This window comes from Lucilia cuprina, chromosome 3, assembly GCF_022045245.1.
Source record: "Lucilia cuprina isolate Lc7/37 chromosome 3, ASM2204524v1, whole genome shotgun sequence".
NCBI classification, from domain to species: Eukaryota; Metazoa; Arthropoda; class Insecta; order Diptera; family Calliphoridae; genus Lucilia; species Lucilia cuprina.
Genome location: NC_060951.1, coordinates 28,343,912 through 28,370,095, shown reverse-complemented (window position 1 = coordinate 28,370,095; position 26,184 = coordinate 28,343,912).

Sequence of the window (26,184 nt, the reverse complement as noted above, 5' to 3'; positions counted from 1 at the left end):
TCCCTTTAGAAAATTACTTGAATGTCCAAAGTTATCTTATAAACAAAAATATCGCGATGAAATTCAGACCAAATAAATATTATATAATTCACAAAACTTTATCGGGCTTGGTCCATATTTTTCATAACTGGTGTAGGGTCACGCCCGACTATACTTTCGTACTTGTTTTGTTTAAGATGAATAATTCTTGGATCTATAACTTATCTTTATAACTTAAGTGTATATAACCTCTATCACCACTAGTGCTGATGGAAAGTTGTACAAACATTTACTCTCACTACTTTAACAACTACATAACTAATTTATAAAGCTTCCCTTAATCACTTTTTCATTTGTATTTATAACAAAATATTGTCTACATACTACTAAACTTACTAACATTTACGTGGTGTGAAGATAAAGTATCAATTTATCATCATTCATCTTTTAAAATTTAATTTATTTCACTAAACCGAACCAAAAAAGCCACAAATTGATTTTGTTAAAGTTCAACAGACTATGACTGTATTTAAACAAAAAAATATATTTACGAGATATATATAAATACTTAGATGTCATTTATATTATTGTATTTTATTTTATATGTAATTTGTCAAAAAGAAATAATAACAGTATTATTGTAGACATTTTATAAATATTTATAAATGAATATTTATGTTTTGTCAGTCAAATTTAAATAAATAACTTATAAAGTATTAACATGTGAAGTGATCCTACAAAATAATTTGAATAATCCAAAATATTTTTCGTAGTAAATACATACCAGTAAACTAATCTCAAAAACTTTATCGCGGTCATAACTGGTCACTGGGTAAGTATACATGCGCAGGGGCTAAAGTTACCCTCATATAATGATTTCTTTAACAGTAGCAATGACGAAGAGGAAAGTATACATCATTTCCAGCCCCACTTTTATGGACTTAAGACAGAAAATGTTTAGTCGACGAACAATTGTAGATCGCTTATCGAATGAGCATCTAGTAAAGATCCACAATTTCATTTGGAGGACTAATTAGCCCAATTTCTAGAAAAAATGGTAAAATGTTAATGACGTGGTAACACAACGGAAATTATAGGTGCCCAGGTGAGCTCAACGCATTGTTTAAGATTGAGTAATTTTTTAACGTTGCGTGTAATCGATTAATAATTTGATTGTTTTAATAACCTTCTTAATTGATTTTTAAAAAATTCTCTACCAAACTGTTTAATTCATTTAATATATAAATTAATAAAACAAAATTTTTATATATATATATATATATATATATATATATATATATATATATATATATATAATATTATTATATATATATATACATATATATATATATATATATATATATATATATATATATATATATATATAATATATATATTATATATATATATATATTATATATATATTAATATATTATATATATATATATATATATATATATATATTAAATATTTAATTAATACAATTAATGAATTTATTAATGTTAAAATTATTGACTTTAATTGTTCTGATTAATTCGTTATTTAAAAAATGTATTTTTTTATTTTTTTTTTTTTACAAATTTGGAAATTAATATCATTATTTTGGTTATAGGTACAAAATTTGCTTGAAATAATCGTATTACGTTTTTAAATACTATTCCATCTATTAGACAAAGAAATAAATTTAAAACAACAAACAAATTTGAACGTTATTTATGTTATCATGCATCTGTATACAAAGGTGATCTCAGAACTATGCTCATATCTCTTTTATTAATGAACCAATTTTTCTAATTTTAAACAGGAAGTTTTCGAAAAGCTTGTTCCATATATCATTGATTTTTCGGATGAAAGCTCATTCCAATGTATCGCGATTTAAAAATTAAAAAATATTTTAAAATTTCATAAAAGTACATACACATAATTGCCCATAACTCTAAAACTACTTAAATTTTAATTCATATTAAAGCCAAAGATATTGTCTTTAAAATCATAATAATTGAATATTTTACTTCTAAAAGGTTAAACATCAACTGTCGTAGGTGTATTTCAGTCCAGTGATAAAAATTAATGGTATGAGGATATTAAACTCTGTTTAAAATTAAATCAAAAATTCTGCACTTTAAGGAATTTTAAAGTTATTGGCAAAATTACTTTAAGAAAACTTTAACATATTTTTAAAATTTCATAGCGCGAGTTTTTCGCTCAGAAACAGTATTCCGACCAAAAAGTCATTGATTTGAAAAACAATTTAAATTTCATTAAAATCGAAGATGATCCATTCTGTCCGTTCTGATATGGATTCTCCCAGGAGTTAAAATAATGATTATTATTATCCTGTCAAGATTTTATTGTTTTATATGTAAATAACTTATATTTAATATTTTAACAATTCTTTATTTACACGTGTTTCAGATTTTAGCCAAATTCTTTTGCAATACTGTTTATCTTGGAGAATGGACAATAACCAAAACATAAATTTAAAAAAAAAACTAGCTACAGTGTTTTCTTTTCATATTTTTAAATCATCGAATTAATTTTCTTTCTTTATTTATTTTTGGTGTTCAACTGAACTGAATGGAATGTGTTACTATTGTTGCGTTTAGTTTAAGCTCTCAAGCGAACGCATAAATCTTGCATAAGTTGTGTTTTTCAAGTAAGTGTTCGGTAACATGGGTTTTAGACATGTCTGAATATAGCAAGTGCTTTAAGCTCTTAATAACCGCATATTTGATTTTCACGTGGAAACTCTTTGGTTGGTGGTACTATCTAAAACAGTTGATTTTTAATATGAGATGAAATATAAGTTGTTTGGTTGGATTTTAAGAAAGAGAAATTACTTCGAAAACAATGAACTTCTATGTTTATTTAGCATGAAGTTGTCATTGCGAATAACATTAAGAAAACATTTTTGGTTTGAACTGATTCTCACTAGAAATCTTGACATCATTAAACACGTTAATGGACTGCGCTGTTTATCTACTACCTACAAAAAAGACAATTTTAACATTAATGTCTTTATATATTTACCTTTATATGTTGGCTTTTCATAATATTCTCTATTGGTTTTCCTATGCTCTAATCATGCTACAAAGTTAATTAATTTATTATAAATATGACACCATCTAAATGCTGATAACTTTCACTTTTGCCGTAATCAATCATAATTTTATGAACAGCATGACTTAGTTAATATATAGCGAGATAAACTAATTCAAACTGATTACTTCTCTATCGTAAGATTACAAAACTGTGTTTATATTGTAAATTAACAAATTAATTGTGTTAATTAATTTTGTGCAAAAGTATGTACTTTTCGAACAGCTTTTAATTGATCAAATATTTAAGGAAAATATTTAATATTGTATTTTATAAATATTTGATAATTTAAAGATTTGTTAAGCAAAAAACATAATTTTAATTACTATTTTTAAAGAGTCTTAAAATAGTCTCTAAAAATATTAATTTGTAAAAATTTTACTAAAAAATTTAATTTTAATACACAATTTATGTAATATTTGCTAAATTTATCATAGATCTGAAGCATATATGAGAATTTATATATATATTTTTTTATAGCATATCACGCCACTCTGAGTTATATTCTTTTTGTAAAGTATGTTTTTATACCCACCATTAAAAAAGATGGGGGTTATATTGATTTTGTCATTCCGTGTGTAACACATCGAAATATTGCTCTAAGACCCCATAAAGTATATATATTCTGGGACCTCGTAAGATTCTAAGACGATCTAGCCATGTCCGTCCGTCTGTCCGTCTGTCTGTTGTTGGCACGATAGCGTCCACAAAATAAGAGATATTGAGATGAAATTTTCCCAAAATATATTTTATTGATCATAAAATGTACCCCCCGGAATACTGTATAAATAGTTTCAAATATTTACAAATTCGTTGTTTATGAAGCAAATAGCACAAAATTTCGCATAGGTCAGTTTTTTGACGTCTGAAAAATAATTCTGCATTATGGCGGACATAGGACCATAATTGGCCCTACCCCCCATATAAGGTCCCCTTTAGAAAATTACTAAATAGCTGATTACTGGCTTAAAAATGGGAATATACCGATGAAATTCGACACACATAAGTTTCATGCAAGTCAATATCTCTCCACCAAATTTTATGTATATCGGTCCATAATTGACCCTACCCCCCATATAACGTGCCCTTCAGAATATAACTTTAACGCTCATTACTCTCTTAAAAATACAAGTATAGCGATGAAATTTTACACAAGTAAGTTTTTTACTAGCCAAAACCTCTCTATGAAATTTTATGTGGATCGGTCCATAATTGACCCTACCCCCCATATAAGGTCCCCTTCAGAAAATTACTTTAACGCTCATAACTCGCTTAAAAATACAAGTATAGCGATGAAATTTGACATAAGTAAGTTTCTTATTAGCCAAAACCTATCTATGAAACTTTATGTGGATCGGTACATAATTGACCCTACCCCCCATATAAGGTCCCCTTCAAAAAATGACTTTAACGCTCATTACTGGCTTAAAAAACGAATATAGCGATGAAATTTGATATAAGGAAGTATCTTACCAGCCAAAAAATCTTTATGAAATTTTATGTGGATCGGTCCATAATTGACCCTACCCCTCATATAAAGACCCTCCATAAAATTGCTTAAACGCTGATTACTGGCTTAAAAATACGACCAAAGCGATGAAATTTAACAGAAGTAAGTTTTATACTAGCCTAAATCTCTTTACCAAATTTCCCAGAAATAAGTTTTATACTAGGCAATATCTCTCTACCAAATTTTATGTGGATCGGTCCATAGTTGATCCTACCCCCTATAATAAGTCCCCCCATAAAATTTCTTTGCTCATTACTGGTTTAAAAATCGGATTATAGCACTGAAATTACAGTAAGATTTATACAACTCAAAATTTACCAAATTTTATGTGGATCGGTTCACAATTGACCCTTCCCCCCATATAAGGCCCCCTTCAGAAAACGACTTTAACTTTAATTAATGACTTTAACGTTAATAGCGAAGAAATTTGAAATAAGTATGTATCTTAGGAACCAAAACCTTTCCACCAAATTTTATGTGGATCGGTTTATAATTGACCCTACCCCCCATATAAGGTCCCCTCCATAAAAATACTTTAACGCTCATTACTGCCTTAAAAATACGAGTATATCGATGAAATTTCACAGAAGTAAGTTATTCACAAGCCAAAATGTCTTTACCAACTTTTATGTGGAACAGGCCTTAATTGACCCTAACCCCAACATAAGGTCCTTATCAGAAAATACTTTAAGGCCCATTACTGGCTTAAAAATACGAGCATAGTAATAAAATTCGACTCAATTAAGTTTCTTGCCAGTCAAAAACTCTTAACTTAATTTTATGTGGATCGAGCCTTAATTGACCTACCCCCATATAATGTCCCCATCAAAAAAACGAGTAAAGCAATAAAAAACGAGTAAAGCGATGAAATTCGATATAAACTTGACCTGTAGTAACCAAGACCGTTCTACAAAATTTTACGGAGATCGGTCCATAATTGACGCTACCCCCATATAAGGCCCCTTCAGGAAATGACTTTAAAGTTCAGTACTGGCTTAAAAATACTAGTAAATTTATGAAATTCGACATAAATTAGTTTCATGTAAGCTAATATCTCTATCTCTTTTATAGGAACCGAAATCTTTCTATAAATTTTTATGAGGATCAGTCCCCCATATAAATTCCGCCCCAGAAAATGACGCGAAAAATACGAATACCGCAATGCAACTCGACATAAAACAATTTTGATTTAAACTCTCACTACCATATTTTATGACTTTAATGCTCCTTAATGGCTTCAAAATACAAGTAGATTGATGAAATTTTAAACAAATAAGGAACTGAAATCTTCCTACAGACTTTTATGAGAATTGGTCCATATATGTATGTATAAATACCCCTACTCGCTATAAAAATTAACACTGTCAATAGTAAAACCCCCATTAATAGACCTCTTTCAAATGTTACCCTGATGTTCTTATTAATATCGATATATAATAATAAAATTTCATTTATATATCAGCGATTTGATGGTGGGTATAAAAGATTCGGCATAGCCGAATATAACACTCTCTTACTTGTTTTATATGAAATATGAGCAATACTTGTGCCAAATTTTATATAGATATCTTAATTTAATAATGAGTTATACGCGATTAAGTGATTTTCTAGAGGGAACCTTGTATGGGAGCTATGACCAATTATCTACCGATCGAAAAACCTTTCACAGTAATATTTATATGCATATGAGCAATACATATACCTAATTTTATATCAATATATATTAATTTAGCAATGAGTTATGCGCGTTTAAGTGATTTAAGTGTATGGGAGCCAGTTATGGACTGATCGGAAAAAATTTCATTGTAATATTCTGTATGTGAGAGCAATACATGTACCAAATTATATATGGATATCTTAATTTAGTAATGAATTATGTGCGTTTAAGTGTTTTTTTGGGAGGGGACTTTGTATGCGAACAATGTCCAATTATTGACTCATTCAATAATATTTTAATTTGTAAAATTTTGACAACATATCGACGAAAGTTATTAACAAAAATCCCATTTGCAGGGAATATGCACTTTTGTATGTGAGGTATATAAAATTGTGGACCGATTCTGGTTATTTTCCGCAGAGATCAAGCTCTTATGTAGAGAATGTATAGTATTTTCTATGGAATAATTTTGCATAGATTTCGAGAAATTATATTAGAATATGTAAAAAAATCCTTATTTTTTCGAGGTTGTTTTAAATTTTGATTCATAACTTTTCTTGATGTGAACCAATTATGCTCATTTCCAACACCAAACAACTTTAGAAAATGAGGAATATTTTGGGTGCATTTGGTTAAATTCTATTGCTTTGTTTTATAGTGAGCGTGTTTTACGCAGACAGACGGACAGGCGGACAGGCGGACAGACGGACATAGCTAAATCGAATCAGAATTTGATAAGAACCCTAAATATATATATACTTTGTTAGGTCTCAGATGAATATTTCTTGGTGCTCAATACTCAAACAATAGGTTACAAAAGTACACTATACGCTTGATTAATTTATTATTCGTCAATATGAAGTATTCGCTATAATGTCACGAATAGATACATTTTGGTTCTATTTGGAATATCATTTTAACGATGAAAAAAATTTTTTAAATAATTTTTATTAATTTTAACAGCAAACTGTGGTCAAATTTGTAAAATAAAATTTACTCTATCTTAACTAAAAGTGTAATTTACATATAGCAGAAAATATTTATTTACATATATTATTAAAATGCATTCAAGTATTATGAGCTTCTTTATTTTAAAATGTAGAAAAATAACAAGATAAATAGTTGATTGCAGAAGAATGGGATATATTATAAGCATATCCTTTAAAAATTCGAAATATTTCTCAATAAAATTGTATAAAACTATAATGTAGGGAAAAAATGTAAGTAAATCCAAACTTTATTTTCTAGCACTTAAATTTTTTTTGAAGAAAATAAAAACAGTTTAAGAAATTTTCAGATAAATTTATGTTAAGAACAAATCCTTCGTTATGTAATATTTAAACCTTAAACACTAATACAAATTCGTTTTACTTCAGAAAATAATTCAACAAAAATTTTCTTAAAATTTAATTTGTTTTCTATTTTTTTGTTTAGAGATATTTTTGTGGAAAATTGTTACTGTTCTTGTTCTATGTATGTGTGCGTGTATGTATAAACTGAAGTCATATTTTACAGCTGTGTCTTCATCATCAAAAAATGCTTATATTTCTGTTAGTTCAACAATATATATTTAGTTGGTAAAAATGCATGTTTTTTCTTGATTTTATTGTGGCACACTCTATCAGCATCATTGACACAAATGTTACAGATAATTTTTTATGTGTGTGTGTTTTTTTTTTCTAAAATTTAAGTTTGAATTTATTGTTAAATTTTAATGCATACACACATATGTTCATTTAAGCTTCGTATATACAGCGATATTATAATTCATAAATTTTCTGGAAATACTTTTTCAAAACCTCTTTTTACTACTTTTTCATTAGCATTTTAACTCACAGTTTTAACACGGTAATGACGTTGGAGGCAATTACTTTGACGCTATCTTATCAATAAGGAGTTAAAGGAGTACCTTCAATTTCGCTTACAAAATAGTGGATAAGTAAGTTGTTTTATTTTTCAATAATAACAAGCAAGAGTATTTTATTCGGCTGTGCCGAATCTCATATACCCACCATCAAACCGTATGCCGTAAAAGGATTATGACAATTATGGACCGAGCTCTTTTAAACTAACAAAATAATAATTTTTAAAAACCAAATATTTTAGTTCAATTTTTAAACCGTGAGCGTATGAGTAATTTTCTGAAGAGGACCTTTATATGTGTCAATTATGAACCGATACTCATAATATATATAGTATATAGATTTCGTTTCGTATAGAACCTGTTTATTCAAAATTTCAAAAAAAAAAAACTCGTTGCTGAAGGATCAGTTATAGATCAGTCCTCGTTAATTTAGGAATAAAGAACTATGTTACTAAGTATAAATATTTTTATGTGGATTTTCAGCGCTGTACTAGTAATGTAACGTAATTTATATAATTGGGGCTTATATGGGAGTATGGTGAATTACTAACATATTCCACATGAAATTCGGAGCGAATTTCATAACCGCATTTCATAACTCATATTTATAAGCCAGTAATGATCGTTTAAGTAATTTTCTGAAATTAACCTTATATGAGGGTATGAACCCCATTGTCCGATCCTAAAAAAATGGTTAAATGTTTTGTTTCATAAGAAACTTATACCGAATTTCATCGCTATACTCAAATTTCTAGGCCAGTAATGAGTGTAAAAGTCATTATCTGAAAGGGACCTTATATGCGGTGTAGGGTAATTTATGGGCCGATCCTAAGAAAAATTGGTGGAGATATTTTGGTTCTAAAGAAACTTACGTATATCGAATTTTACCGCTACACTCGAATTTTTTAAGGATATCTTATATGGGGGGTAGGGTCAATTATAGACTGATCCTCAAAAAATTTAGTGGAAAGATTTTGGTTCATATGAAACTTATTTATGTCGAATTTCATCGCTATAATCGTACTTCTAAAGCAGTTATGTTCGCTAAAGCTGTATTCAGGAGGTCCACTTGTTTGGGGCTATCCGAAAAAGTAGACCGGTAAGGACCATTTTCTAGCTCTTCTCGTGTGGTCCATATCGTGATTTCAACAGACATACGGACGGACATGGCTAGATCCTCTTAGAATTTAATATGGACCCGAAATATATATACTTTTATGTGTCTATGACCAATATTATGATGTGTTACAAACGTTTTGTTCTACTCACTGCAACACTGCTTAGCTACAAGTAAGGTATTTCTATATGTGATTAAAATAAACTCATTACTAGAGTACATTTAAGTAATGCAGGCGATCAGTAATTGTCGTTCTCACGACAATCGGTTCTTTGCACCGGAACGACTTGGAGTTCAATGAACAACGACCAAAGATTGTCAACCCAGCCACACCGACTTTACACGTGTCGCTGCTACAACAACAAGAACAAAAGTTATTGCCATTGATAATTGTTGAGTTAGTACAAGTCATTACTAAATTTGTGCTTGAGGTGTAATATTAATAATTAATTAGTAAGTTTTTTTACAATATCAGTCATTATTGTAGAATTTTTAAAATGTTTATAACCTCCATTTAAAAGTTTAAAAACGAATATTTATTCTCATTTATTACAAAACTTGCATAATCCAAACTTGAGACCAAATATAACATACATCCGTTAAAAAAAATCAATATACAAATAAATTTCAAATGTGTATAGTTATTTCTGCAGCTGTTTTTATCGCCAAAACTATATAATTGGTTTTTCATATTACGGAAATTAAACTAAAAAGAAAACTTTTGCAAACAATAACAACAAAAAAAAAATAACTACCATAAATCTCTTGTAGTTTCTTTATCATTTCGGTCAAAACTTTTGCACTTGCTAAAAGTGCAAATTTTAGTTTCTTTTACTGTTGTGCCATTTTAATCAGAATTGTTTTGTGTTGAATATGAAATAATAAGAAAAATGTGTTAAATTTTTTTGTAAACTTTTATATGACTAGACTACTCTAACATAAACAGTTAAAACATACCCTGCAGTATGATGATCTAGTTTAAAAACGGCGGTTTGCTAGATAGTTTTATATTAATACTTTTTAATTGATGATTTATTTGTTTTTCTCATGTTTCTGAAGGAAAACTAATTTAAACAGTTACAAAATCAAGAGTTTTTAAACTTTACAAAGACCATTTTCAGTTATATTTTAAAAGCGCTATGAAATATGCTTTAGAGAACAACAATGGCTGCCTCCAATGCATTTCCAGCGGCTGAGTTTAAAAATTGTTTTAAATTCCGGTTAGCTGTAGTTTTCGAGATATTATAGTTTTTGTAAAAACGTCATTTTAGAATTTTCAATATCCAATTCAAACCAAAAAATTGTATTATTGTTTTGTGTTGGTAGTACTTTATGGGAAAACTCAAATGAATTTAGCCGAAAGTATTGTTATAAGGATAAAAAAGGCTCAGTTTTTAACTTCCTTGCAAGGCAATCAAGTTATACTGCAATAACTGTCATCATGATTATACTCTTTAGAAACATTATTTTTGTGTAGATTAGCATATTGCTAAAAAACTTTGGAATTTAGTTCCAGTTCTGTAAAACTAAGTGAAAACTTGAAAAAAGTGCCGTAAACAATGTCTGTATAAAAATCGCAATATTTTAAAAACTAGAGCTAACTGCCTTGAGTTACCCCCTTAAAATATTCCCTGTTATATAATATGATGTTACCTAAAATATTTTGGTTTAAGTGTTGTCCGTTTGTGAGCTGAATAGTTTTCAAAAAAAATATCCTATTATATTTTACCCATCTTTAAAAAATCATTTGCTTCGTTTTATGATTGTTTCCAAAATATTTTTATACCCACCATCAAAAAAGATGGGGGTATATTGATTCTGTCATTGCGTATGTAACACATCGAAATATTGCTCTAAGACCCCATAAAGTATATATATTCTGGGACCTCGTAAGATTCTAAGACGATCTAGCCATGTCCGTCCGTCTGTCTGTTGTTGGCACGATAGCGTCCACAAAATAAGAGATATTGAGATGAAATTTTCCCAAAATATATTTTATTGATCAGAAATGTTTGGTATTGAAAATGGGCAAAATCGGTCAACGATTTCACATAGCCCCCATACAACTGTACCCCCGGAATACTGTATAAATAGTTTCAAATATTCACAAATTCGTTGTTTATGAAGCAAATAGCACAAAATTTCGCACAGGTCAGTTTTTTGGCGTCTGAAAAATAGTTCTGCATTATGGCCGACATAGGACCATAATTGGCCCTACCCCCCCCATAAGGTCCCCTTTAGAAAATGACTAAATAGCTGATTACTGGCTTAAAAATGGGAATATACCGATGAAATTCGACACTCATAAGTTTCATGCAAGTCAATATCTCTCAACCAAATTTTATGTATATCGGTCCATAATTGAACCTACCACCCCCCCCCCCCCCCCCCATATAACGACCCCTTCAGAATATGACTTTAACGCTCATTACTCTCTTAAAAATACAAGTATAGCGATGAAATTTGACATAAGTAAGTTTCTAACTAGCCAAAACCTCTCTATGAAATTTTATGTGGATCGGTCCATAATTGACCCTACCCCCCATATAAGGTCCCCTTCAGAAAATGACTTTAACGCTCATTACTGGCTAAAAAATGGGAATATAGCGATGAAATTCGACACACATAAGTTTTATGCAAGCCAATATCTCTCAACCAAATTTTATGTATATCGCTCCGTAACTGACCCTACCCCCCATATAACGTCCCCTTCAGAAAATTACTTTAACGCTCATTATTCGCTTAAAAATACAAGTATAGCGATGAAATTTGACATAAGTAAGTTTCTTATTAGCCAAAACATATCTATGAAATTTTATGTGGATCGGTACATAATTGACCCTACCCCCCATATAAGGTCCCCTTCAAAAAATGACTTTAACGCTCAATACTGGCTTAAAAAAACGAATATAGCGATGAAATTTGATATAAGGAAGTATCTTACCAGCCAAAAAATCTTTATGAAATTTTATGTGGATCGGTCCATAATTGACCCTATCCCTCATATAAAGACCCTCCATAAAATTGCTAAAACGCTGATTACTGGCTTAAAAATACGACTAAAGCGATGAAATTTAACAGAAGTAAGTTTTATACTAGCCTAAATCTCTTTACCAAATTTCCTAGAAATAAATTTTATACTAGGCAATATCTCTCTACCAAATTTTATGTGGATCGGTCCATAGTTGACCCTACCCCCTATAATAAGTCCCCCCATAAAATTTCTTTGCTCATTACTGGCTTAAAAATCGGATTATAGCACTGAAATTACAGTAAGATTTATACAACTCAAAATTTACCAAATTTTATGTGGATCGGTTCACAATTGACCCTTCCCCCCATATAAGGCCCCCTTCAGAAAACGACTTTAACTTTAATTAATGACTTTAACGTTAATAGCGAAAAAATTTGAAATAAGTATGTATCTTAGGAACCAAAACCTTTCCACCAAATTTTATGTGGATCGGTTTATAATTGACCCTACCCCCCATATAAGGTCCCCTCCATAAAAATACTTTAACGCTCATTACTGCCTTAAAAATACGAGTATATCGATGAAATTTCACAGAAGTAAGTTATTCACAAGCCAAAATCTCTTTACCAACTTTTATGTGGAACAGGCCTTAATTGACCCTAACCCCAACATAAGGTCCTTATCAGAAAATACTTTAAGGCCCATTACTGGTTTAAAAATACGAGCAAAGTAATAAAATTCGACTCAATTAAGTTTCTTGCCAGTCAAAAACTCTTAACTTAATTTTATGTGGATCGAGCCTTAATTGACCTACCCCCATATAATGTCCCCATCAAAAAAAAAAAAAAACGAGTAAAGCAATAAAAAACGAGTAAAGCGATGAAATTCGATATAAACTTGACCTGTAGTAACCAAGATCATTCTACAAAATTTTACGGAGATCGGTCTATAATTGACGCTACCCCCATATAAGGCCCCTTCAGGAAATGACTTTAAAGCTAAGTACTGGCTTAAAAATACTAGTAAATTTATGAAATTCGACATAAATTAGTTTCGTGTAAGCTAATATCTCTATCTCTTTTATAGGAACCGAAATCTTTCCATCAATTTTTATGAGGATCAGTCCCCCATATAAATTCCGCCCCAGAAAATGACGCGAAAAATACGAATACCGCAATGCAACTCGACATAAAACAATTTTGATTTAAACTCTCACTACCATATTTTTTGACTTTAATGCTCCTTAATGGCTTCAAAATACAAGTAGATTGATGAAATTTTAAACAAATAAGGAACTGAAATCTTCCTACAGACTTTTATGAGAATTGGTCCATATATGTATGTATAAATACCCCTACTCGCTATAAAAATTAACACTGTCAATAGTAAAACCCCCATTAATAGACCTCTTTCAAATGTTACCCTGATGTTCTTATTAATATCGATATATAATAATAAAATTTCATTTATATATCAGCGATTTGATGGTGGGTATAAAAGATTCGGCATAGCCGAATATAACACTCTTACTTGTTTTATATGAAATATGAGCAATACTTGTGCCAAATTTTATATAGATATCTTAATTTAATAATGAGTTATACGCGATTAAGTGATTTTCTAGAGGGAACCTTGTATGGGAGCTATGACCAATTATCTACCGATCGGAAAAACCTTTCACAGTAATATTTATATGCATATGAGCAATACATATACCTAATTTTATATCAATATATTAATTTAGCAATGAGTTATGCGCGTTTAAGTGATTTAAGTGTATGGGAGCCAGTTATGGACTGATCGGAAAAAATTTCATTGTAATATTTCTGTATGTGAGAGCAATACATGTACCAAATTATATATGGATATCTTAATTTAGTAATGAATTATGTGCGTTTAAGTGTTTTTTTGGGAGGGGACTTTGTATGCGAACAATGTCCAATTATTGACTCATTCAATAATATTTTAATTTGTAAAATTTTGACAACATATCGACGAAAGTTATTAACAAAAATCCCATTTGCAGGGAATATGCACTTTTGTATGTGAGGTATATAAAATTGTGGACCGATTCTGGTTATTTTCCGCAGAGATCAAGCTCTTATGTAGAGAATGTATAGTATTTTCTATGGAATAATTTTGCATAGATTTCGAGAAATTATATTAGAATATGTAAAAAAATCCTTATTTTTTCGAGGTTGTTTTAAATTTTGATTCATAACTTTTCTTGATGTGAACCAATTATGCTCATTTCCAACACCAAACAACTTTAGAAAATGAGGAATATTTTGGGTGCATTTGGTTAAATTCTATTGCTTTGTTTTATAGTGAGCGTGTTTTACGCAGACAGACGGACAGGCGGACAGGCGGACAGACGGACATAGCTAAATCGAATCAGAATTTGATAAGAACCCTAAATATATATATACTTTGTTAGGTCTCAGATGAATATTTCTTGGTGCTCAATACTCAAACAATAGGTTACAAAAGTACACTATACGCTTGATTAATTTATTATTCGTCAATATGAAGTATTCGCTATAATGTCACGAATAGATACATTTTGGTTCTATTTGGAATATCATTTTAACGATGAAAAAAAATTTTTTAAATAATTTTTATTAATTTTAACAGCAAACTGTGGTCAAATTTGTAAAATAAAATTTACTCTATCTTAACTAAAAGTGTAATTTACATATAGCAGAAAATATTTATTTACATATATTATTAAAATGCATTCAAGTATTATGAGCTTCTTTATTTTAAAATGTAGAAAAATAACAAGATAAATAGTTGATTGCAGAAGAATGGGATATATTATAAGCATATCCTTTAAAAATTCGAAATATTTCTCAATAAAATTGTATAAAACTATAATGTAGGGAAAAAATGTAAGTAAATCCAAACTTTTATTTTCTAGCACTTAAATTTTATTTGAAGAAAATAAAAACAGTTTAAGAAATTTTCAGATAAATTTATGTTAAGAACAAATCCTTCGTTATGTAATATTTAAACCTTAAACACTAATACAAATTCGTTTTACTTCAGAAAATAATTCAACAAAAATTTTCTTAAAATTTAATTTGTTTTCTATTTTTTTGTTTAGAGATATTTTTGTGGAAAATTGTTACTGTTCTTGTTTCTATGTATGTGTGCGTGTATGTATAAACTGAAGTCATATTTTACAGCTGTGTCTTCATCATCAAAAAATGCTTATATTTCTGTTAGTTCAACAATATATTTAGTTGGTAAAAATGCATGTTTTTTCTTGATTTTATTGTGGCACACTCTATCAGCATCATTGACACAAATGTTACAGATAATTTTTTATGTGTGTGTGTTTTTTTTTTCTAAAATTTAAGTTTGAATTTATTGTTAAATTTTAATGCATACACACATATGTTCATTTAAGCTTCGTATATACAGCGATATTATAATTCATAAATTTTCTGGAAATACTTTTTCAAAACCTCTTTTTACTACTTTTTCATTAGCATTTTAACTCACAGTTTTAACACGGTAATGACGTTGGAGGCAATTACTTTGACGCTATCTTATCAATAAGGAGTTAAAGGAGTACCTTCAATTTCGCTTACAAAATAGTGGATAAGTAAGTTGTTTTATTTTTCAATAATAACAAGCAAGAGTATTTTATTCGGCTGTGCCGAATCTCATATACCCACCATCAAACCGTATGCCGTAAAAGGATTATGACAATTATGGACCGAGCTCTTTTAAACTAACAAAATAATAATTTTTAAAAACCAAATATTTTAGTTCAATTTTTAAACCGTGAGCGTATGAGTAATTTTCTGAAGAGGACCTTTATATGTGTCAATTATGAACCGATACTGAGTTACAAAATATTTTTTTTGATAGATATCCCACTCGCATCCCACTAAGCGACCATATAGGTCGCTTAGGAAAAGACTTAAGCTTTCTTAAAAAAAAAAATAAAAAAAATAAAAACGGTCCATTTTGAAAAAAAGTCAAAAATGTTTTTGATTTAAAAAAATATCAAAAATATTTTATTAATTTTTTTTAATTTTTTTTTTTCAAAGATTGCATAAATAGCTATCTAAACTATTTGGTACACATTTCGCTAAGAACAATAGGTAATAAGTTACATGGATGAGAAAAAACACCTGCATGGCCAAAATGTCAAATTTTGACCGCCTCTAACTTAGAAAGTTCACGAGCGATCTTGTTGAAAAATTGTGTCTGAATTACTATACAATAGAACTAACTATGGTGCATAGCGATCGGAAGACATCGATTTCAAAAGTTGGTTCACATGACGTGAAATGCCCCATATAAAAAAATAAAAACGGTCCATTTTGAAAAAAAGTCAAAATGTTTTTGATTTAAAAAAATATCAAAAATATTTTTATAATTTTTTTTAATTTTTTTTTTTTCAAAGATTGCATAAATAGCTATCTAAACTATTTGGTACACATTTCGCTAAGAACAATAGGTAATAAGTTACATGGATGAGAAAAAACACTGCATGGCCAAAATGTCAAATTTTGACCGCCTCTACTTAGAAAGTTCACGAGCGATCTTGTTGAAAAATTGTGTCTGAATTACTATACAATAGAACTAACTATGGTGCATAGCGATCGGAAGACATCGATTTCAAAAGTTGGTTCACATGACGTGAAATGCCCCATATATATACATATCTGCTTTTAAGGTAGATATGAGCATTAAAGTCATTTTCTGAAGGGGACTTTATACATGAGGTAGAGTCAATTATGAACCGACCCTTATAAAATTCTACGAAAGATTTATGTTCCCATAAAACATGTTTGTGCCGAATTTCACCAATATTGATGCTTCTCTTAGCCAGTTATGTGCGATAAAGTCATTTTCTGAAGGGGACTTTATATGGCGGCTAAACGAAATCGTGAAACGATATTGCACATTTTCAATACCAACCTTCAAAAAATGTCTTAAACGTCTAAAATTGACTTGCAACCATTTGTATCGCAATGAAACTAAACAAAACTAACTGTTATTTAGAAATATATCCTTTTTCCAAATTTACCGACGATCGGCCCATATTTGACCTATATAAAGCCTCATTTCGAAAAATTTTAATTTTTTATACCCTCTACCACCATCAGTGGTGATAGAGGGTATATATAAGCTTGTCGTTCCATGTGTAGCACCAAGAAATATTCATCTAAGATGAAAATATATGTTCTGGGTCCTTGTGAATTTCTGAGTCGATTTAGCTATGTCCGTCTGTCCGTCTGTCCGTCTGTCCGTCTGTCCGTCTATCCGTCTGTCTGTCTGTGTAAAACACGCTCACGTTAAAACCAAGCCGAGTAGATTAACCAAATTCACCGAAAATATTTATTGTTATCCTAAGCAGTTTGGTATTGAAAATCAGCAAAATAGACTCAAGACGTAAAAAGTTATGTGTAAAAATTTCAGACTAATTCTTCAGCTCTTTTCTCTGAAACTTTAATATTATTTTCTGCTAGGGATCAAGTATGTTGAAAATCATGACAACTAATTCACAATTTCCCATAGCACCCATACAAGGGTATAAATTCCCGGAAATTAGTTTACCGTTAATAACTACCTCAAATATATCAATATAAATATCGGTCCACAATTGGCCATAGCTCCCATATAAGATTCAATTCCGAAAATCACTTAAACGCACATATTTCATTGAATTATTAATTTATTTGGATAAAATTCGAATTGAATATGTTTTTTGTGCACGCTAATTATTCTACCAAATTTTTCACGAATCGGTCCATTATTAGTCATAGCTCCCATATAAGGTCCACTCCCAAAAATTTCTTAAACGCACATATTTTATTAATTTATAAATTTATCTGGATCAAATTCGACTTGGATATGTTTTGTATACACATTAATCATGCTACTAATTTTTTTCTCGTTCGGTCCAGTATTGGTCATTATACGAAATTTTCTCTATTTGGTTCTTAATTGGTCACAACTCCATATAAGGTCCATTTCCGAAAAATACTTAAACGAAAATTGACAAGCAAAGTTTTCGGGATAAATACACTATTAAATGATAATATTTCGATAAAATTCGACATGAGTATATTCTGTGTTTAAATAGATCACTTTGATGAAATGTTTTCAAACTGAACTAATATTGATCATACTTCTGATTTACACTCATTGAAATCGTGATAAAGATCACTCAAACACATTTATATCATTATATACTGATGTCGGAAAAATAGTCGATAGGAATATGTTTGTTAATACAAATCGTTCTCCTAATTTTTTGGCATCTGCATGATCTTTCCATAATAAGTCACGGCATCCGTACGAGATCCACAACCGAAATTCAATATAAATTTTTCTTGACCTAATCGAAATTAGTTCCACACATGAACAAATGTTAGTACCCTCATAACGGAAACAAAACTTTTGTCGAGTTATCTTAAAATTAAGATAGTAAAATGGGTTTTAATAAGAAGCTTGCTGGTGGAGGGTATTTAAGATTCGGCACAGCCGACTATAGCACTCTAACTGGGAGTTATGACCCATGCGAGCCTATCCGCAAAAAATTTCGCGGAATGATTCATATATAGACAGACAACGGACAGAAAAACGCACGGATATGTCTTGATACTCAAAGAATCCAATAAGAACACATTAAGAGCTCATAAACCATACATTGCGTATAACTAATATCATGAATTGCTTGTTATGTATACGTAGTGTTGGTACTTTAATGCTTATATTTAATAGTAATAGTTTTATTTAATAGTAAAAACTTTATTATTATTTAATGCAAATAAAATACCTTATTTTAATCTCTCGATAAACAAGTTGGTTTTCAATGTTTTGAAAAAAAATTCTGAAATTTAATTTTTACAAAATATAAATTTAATTTAAAGTAATTTTAAGTTTTTATTACAAACAACATTATTACATCAAATGTCACGGACACATTTTACATATAAAACATATATTTAAATAAAACTTTTACACTACAAGTTTGTCTTACTCTTCTAAAGTTTCAGTTTGTTTTATGCTGTAAAATATTTATATACTTTAACACTTTAATAAAAGTTTATGTAAATATTTTCTTAAATAGAATTAATTAGCTTTAAATGTCATTTGAAAAAAGTTCAATTTTGCATAAAAAGGATTTTGGGTGTTTAAATTGATATACGGAGTTATTAAAAGGAGAAGCTATAGTTAATTATTATAAAATAGCTAATAAAGAGGAATGAGTTTAATTATGTTTTAAATTGCAAAATTAAATGGAATGTTAAATTTTTAAATTATTAATTAAACACTAAAAAACAAGCAAGAAAACCAGATTTAGCCAGTCTTATTATAATTTATACAAGGGACCAAATAGTATACCTTTAATAGGGACAAATGCGACTTAATCATTGCGAAAAAGTGCACTGCCTTTTAAATTTAGAAAACTTAGTATAACTATGTATTTGCTCCAAAATGTAACAATTTCCATTTCACACATAGCAAATAACATGTCATCAAAATTAATGATATAATGACTTCACAAATGAGTTACTGTTCATCAACTTCCTAATGGCACAGCTGGACACTACAAGTAAAAAGGTAAAATTGAGAGTAGTAAAAAATTAAAATAATTTAGAAGAACAAAAACTAACCCTAAAATTCAAATACTAACCCAGCAAAAACTTGCATTATCATGTAAGGGTTTATGCTGGTGGGTTCGATTCTCACCTGTGACTTACTAGGGGTTTATGCTTACATTTACTTACACAATACCATTTTAAAAAATTTTTTTTAACACAGTGATGTCATTGGAAGCAAGTACTTACCACAAACGCTTACAGGTAATTAGAAAAATAAGTCATTGTAAATCGCAAGAAAAGACGTTAACAGCTTCTGTAGGCAAGTTGACTAATGAGTTTGAAATTATTTATTAGACTACTTAGACCTTATTAGACTACTTCTATGTAAACACAAGTTAAATTCATCACCTAGTTTCTCCAGATTCGTTATTCTGCAGTAGTTTGAAATTTTAAATAAAGTATTGAAAATGTGCTTTGATTACATTATATCAGTTTTTTATAAAAGCCACACGAAATTAAACCTATCATGTCCATAATATTTGACACATACGAACATTAGAATGACTCCAAAATAAAAGAATACTCTAATTAAAATCTTAATGAAAAGAAAGAGTATGTTTGTCGTAATTGTTGTCATTATGTAAATATTTGTTAAGCTGGATTAAAGAAAATTCTTTGTAGAAGTAATGTCAAAGATTTTGAGAAATTTACTGCAAATTTAATGTGGTTGCCAACCCAATATACATGTATGTCTTTAAATTTCATAATACTTTTGTCTCTCTTCAAAACGAACGATGGATGTTTTACCTTTGTGTTAGTCAATACTACGCACAAAAATACAAAACTATTCCAACTGTTTCTCAATGAGCCAGTTGTGTTTGGCATAGGTTTCAAATATAGTGGGGAGTCAATAGTTAGTTGCCCAGCAAAACATTGGTAATAACTTATAATTACCCAACAACTTTTAAAATTACTTTATATTTTTTCGTTACTTTTAAGTAGTTTAATTATTACTTACTTCAGATATTATCAAAACTTGTTTCAACGATTTTGCACAGAAAATATTATAGGTAGTTTATTTTCAATTAATATGTTTTAATTTTCTTAATTTTTTATTTAAACAAATTTTTATTTTTCTTAATTATCTCGTTTTTTGAAACTGTTTGAAGCTTAAGTGTAAAATTTTGATTAAATTTTTAATTCAGTCAATTAATTTTTTTAATTGATTGAAAAAATTTTTCTGGCCTTCTTTTCTATTTTAGATTTATTTTTAATATTTTATTTTAAATTTTTGTGCTAGCAATATTTATAATTCTTAAATAGTCCATAAAATTTTAGGCATATAATATTCAAGTTTCTTTACAATTTATGAAACACTTTATAAGTTAAATTGTGTCAATAAAGTGAAAATTTTTGAAAATGCTAAACGCATTGTTAAAGGTCTAGTATTGCTTTAACGTTGTGTGTAATCGATGAATAATTTTATTGTTTTAATCACCTTATTAATTGATTTTTAAATAATTCTCTATCAAACAGTTTAATTTATTTGATTCACAAATTAATAAAAAAATAATTTTATCTTTATTAAATATTTAATTTATACAATTAATGAATTAATCAATTTTAAATGTTGTCTCAATTATTGACATTAATTGTTCTGATTAATTTGTTATTTGGAAAAAATATATATATATATATTTATTTTTTTACAAATTTGGTAATTGATATCATTATTTTTGTTATAGGTGCAAAACTTGCTTGATACAATTATTTTGATAATTAAAACTCAATTTCAGTTTTTTCTGTGTACTAGAAGATACTGAAAGATGGAGATAAGATAGACAGAGAGATTAAAGTACATAAGCGGAAAAGAGGTCGGACTCGAAAAAGCTACTAAATAGTGCTATTTGAGCTTGTCTCGTCAAACCAACCATTAGGCCTGATAAAGGCGGTCAGGTTATCTATTTTGGTCCCTGATTATTCTGAGGTGTCCTCCAGAAATCGATGTCCCAGACACCAAAGTCGGATGTCCTTCTGTACCTGACAGTGGCAAAGAAATGTTCTATTGAACATTTCTCATCTTGACAGCTTCTACAGTAGTCGTTATGAGATAATCCAAGTCGCATTGCGTGGTACCATATTTACAGTGTCAAGTGATGACAGCTATAGTTTTGCTGAGTTGGGTTCGTCTGAGTCGTCTGAGAAGATTTTGTTTGAGTACAAGTTGGCTCATTTTCCCATCTTGCCTGTGAGAGTTCATTAAACATTTTATCCATAAGTAAGGACTTAAAGTCCTTATTTGTAAGTGAACTTCATAATTGTGTATTTGATTACAATGATATCTCCATGTAAAAGTTATGAGTAAAATGAAAATGCACATCTAAATTTAAATTTTCCTTTGTACTTGGTTATTAAAACGCATTACCATGAGGTGGTAAGTATATTTTATCGAATTCAAATCGAATTCAGGCATACAAACATACATATAGGAAAACTTCCTAAAATAGTCTCCCTTAACAGAAGGAATATTGTGAGAAATAACGTACTTATGCAGTTGCATTATATCGTTCATTATTAACGTTTCTATTACATTGGAGAAATCCATACACAAGCACACTCACACATACAGACACATTCTTTGTATAAATTATATACACTTGTATGTTCACGTGTGTATTACATATGTATATGTAGAAATTGTTATAGGATTCTCATTGTACCCTTTAGAATTTTATATCATACTGTGTCCGGAAATAAAATTTTAAGGCTTAAGACTAAAAAACGAATTATCTTAAAATCCTATAATGTGAATTTAATTTTTTTAAATGAAATTTAAAAAGAATAAATTTAAAATGTAGTACGATATAGATACACTGAAATTAACACAAGCTTAATGTTCGGAAGGAAACTATTACTAACTAATATACTATTACTCGTTTATTTCGTAGTTCATCTCAATATAGTTATTTTTAGATCTTCAAGCTGAGTTTAAGTAATTTTCTGAAGGATATCTTATATAGGAGATAAGGTTATTTATGGCTCTATCATCCTACAAATTGGTAATAAAACCTATGCTCCCTAAAACTTTTTTTACGGTACAGTTATTTATAAACCAGTAATGGGCGTTAAATGGTCACATTCGTATGGGGGCTATATGAAATCGTAGACTGATTTTTCCATTTTCAATACCAAAAATATCGACCGTATAATATATAGAAAACCCCCTCGGGGGAATGTTACCTTGGTAAACGACTAACGTTACCAACATCTAGTCTGCCGAGTCTATAAACTAGTAATGTCATTTATATTCTCGAACACTTATGATTTGAGAAGTGATGCAGGATGATGGATGAGAGGTATCTTCACCTTTTACCCTGATACCATCTGCCTTGTTCTGGAAAGTTTAGAAAAACCTCTGCAGTGTGTTCTTTGTGCGTATGAAGTCTCGAAAAATTAAGTAAAGAGACATCAATGATTAGAGACTTGATAGCTCAAGTATTTAAGAAAAGTGCTCATATACTGGACCAAAAATTTCATATACGTAAATTGCCACCGGCTTGTAAGAAGCTTAATGGGGAGGTGGTGAGTCGTCACAGAAGCTCACCCAGTTGTTTAAAAATAATACCTTAGAGAAAAAAGGAAATGGATGCTGAAAATTTAAGTTTTCAGAAATATTCTACATATGTATGTCCTTAAATATGTTATTTTTTTAGCCATTTTCATGTTTTAATATGTCTGGAGATATCAATATTTATTATTTTTATACCCACCATCAAAAAAGATATACATATGAAGCATGGATGCGAATAAGGGCGTAAAGACCACCTTTTCAAAATCGCGTTTTTTCGCATAATTTATTAAACTAACCTTTTTACATCTATTCATAAAAAATAAATTGAAAAATATAAATTTTTCGCTAAAATAGATAGTTTTAAAAGCACGATTTTTAAATACTATTTATTTTTTTGGGTAAAAAATATTAGCAATTTAATGTATTTTTCTGTAAAAAATCGTATAAATTTTAATTCTAATTGCACCAAATTTGCAGAATGGTTGGAAAACATTTCAAATTTATTAATTTTTTAATTATATTGCAAAAAAGATTATTATTGAATGAATTATTTAAGTATAAAAGTGTGGACAAGAAGAAGGGCGTATATCCATAACTATAGTTATATTTTAAAAAATTATTATATCTTGTTATTTTCGGATTATTTTAGTTAAAGAGGTCCTATCCAATTTGATAATGAACTAAGATAGTAATGTGGTTCGCTGATTTTGACAATAACGCAATAAGGTGCGATTTAAAGATTTTTCTAAGAAAGATTTTTCTAAGTACAATTTTTACTATGCTATTGTTATTATACTATTTTTATATACATATTACTATAATTGATTGATTAATATACCAAAAAAATCTGAAAACCTTATAAGGATAATGAAGGATGTACTTGAAACTTTAGCAAATAATGCTCTAGACTGTTATGTTGAGGCTGTCCAAGTTTTATATAATAAAATAATTAAGAAGTATATATACTTTCAACTAAAATATAAGGATATATGCCCTTATTCCATTTTAGCAAAATTTCAAGTATTAATTTTGGCAAGTTGTGACTCGAATTTTTTACTGAGTTTTAGCACAGGGATAGATGTGAGTTATATTTATGCATATATGTGAAAAAGTAGGAAAAATGCCAATTTTAATGTTTTATGATGTTTTTATCGTCTCCTGTAAAATTTCCCAAATGTTTTATATGCCCTTATTCGGCTCCATGCTTCATATATTGATTTTGTCATTCCATTCGTAGAAAATCAAAAATATATTTATTCTGGGTCCTTATTAAATTTTAAGGCGATGAAGCAATGGATTTCTGTCTGTTAAAAGTACAAATATTTCTTCTAATTAAGGTTTGTTTGGTATTGAAAATGGACAATATCGGTCCACGCTTACGTCTAGCCCATATACAAATGACCAGTAAAAATCATTTTATTTAATTTTATGATTATGAAGATCGGTTCGTAATTAACCCTAACCCCATATAAGGTCCCGCCAGAAAATTACTTTATGAGCACAAATCTCTCTACAGAGTTTTATGCGAATCGGTCAATAATTGATCCTTCCTCCACCTTCAGAAAACTAATTTTAAGAACATTACTGTGCATTTACAAAAGAAGCATTCCATTAAGGGCATACGGTTTGATGTTAGGTATAAAAGATTACATGTTTCACTTCTAAAGTTTGTTAAGAGATATAAAATTCAAAAAGATCTTAAAGATGAAATTAAACTATAGCAGAAAAAACGCTTTTTAATGATGTTTTAAAAATGTCTTTCGGTTTTAGATTACAAGTCTTGAATACAGTAAATGCATAGTGGCAAAAAGGATAACGGTAAAATATCAAGCAACAATTTTATTTAATTCTCTGTAAAATAACTTTCATTAACCTTTGTATCACCGAAGCCCGAAAAAAATATAATAATTTTTTAAATATGGGTGAAATAATACATCGATAGGAGCAACTGGTCTTTGCAAAATTAATTAAAAAATACAAAATTTTTAAAAAATTGCAACTATAGCGTGAGCACTAAGTTTATACAAAACAGGAAGATGGACATGACTTAGAAAATATAAGTGGTTGTGAGCTTATGGTATACCATAAGATGAGTGTATGATCAAAAATATTAATCATTGCTAATATCCATAACTTGTTTATAGTTTAAGAATTTTAAGATTAACATACATTTAACATTTGGTAGTAGGAAGGTTAATACACAAACGCTTTTATTTTCTTAATAGTAAGACGTAATACTATAAGTAGTTTGACATTAAAGAGCAACTAAAAACATAACAGAGATTGTAATAACGATGTTAAAACTAGATTTCGCAGAAATTGGATATATATATATAAAAGCATAGAAATAATTGCAATTAAATATTACACTAGCCATTACAAAATATATATATTTTTTAATTAAATTCAAAACAAAATGTATAATAAATTTATAATTATATATGTGTATAGTTGCAAACTATTAGTTATAAATATTATCTGAATATAAGACTTATGGCGATTTTGTAACTATTGACCACAAGAAGAACTATTTTCTGTAGTCTGTCTACGGAATTCATATGCTAATAAAATAAAATATATAACATTTTAAGGCGCTAAACATTCCAACCCATGTGATATAAATTTCATACAATGTTAGAGCGTACTTTTGCTTGCTTCACTTTCTTCTTTATTTGTACATATTTAAACAGGCAAAAACCTGTATTTGCCAGAAAATAATTGTAATTCCAAAAGTGTTTTGAAATCAGAGGTTTGTGATTTTCAATTACAGTCTTTAATGTACAAATGCGTGCCTACATTTTCTTCTTCAACGAATTTATAACTAAAATGTGTACAAATATCC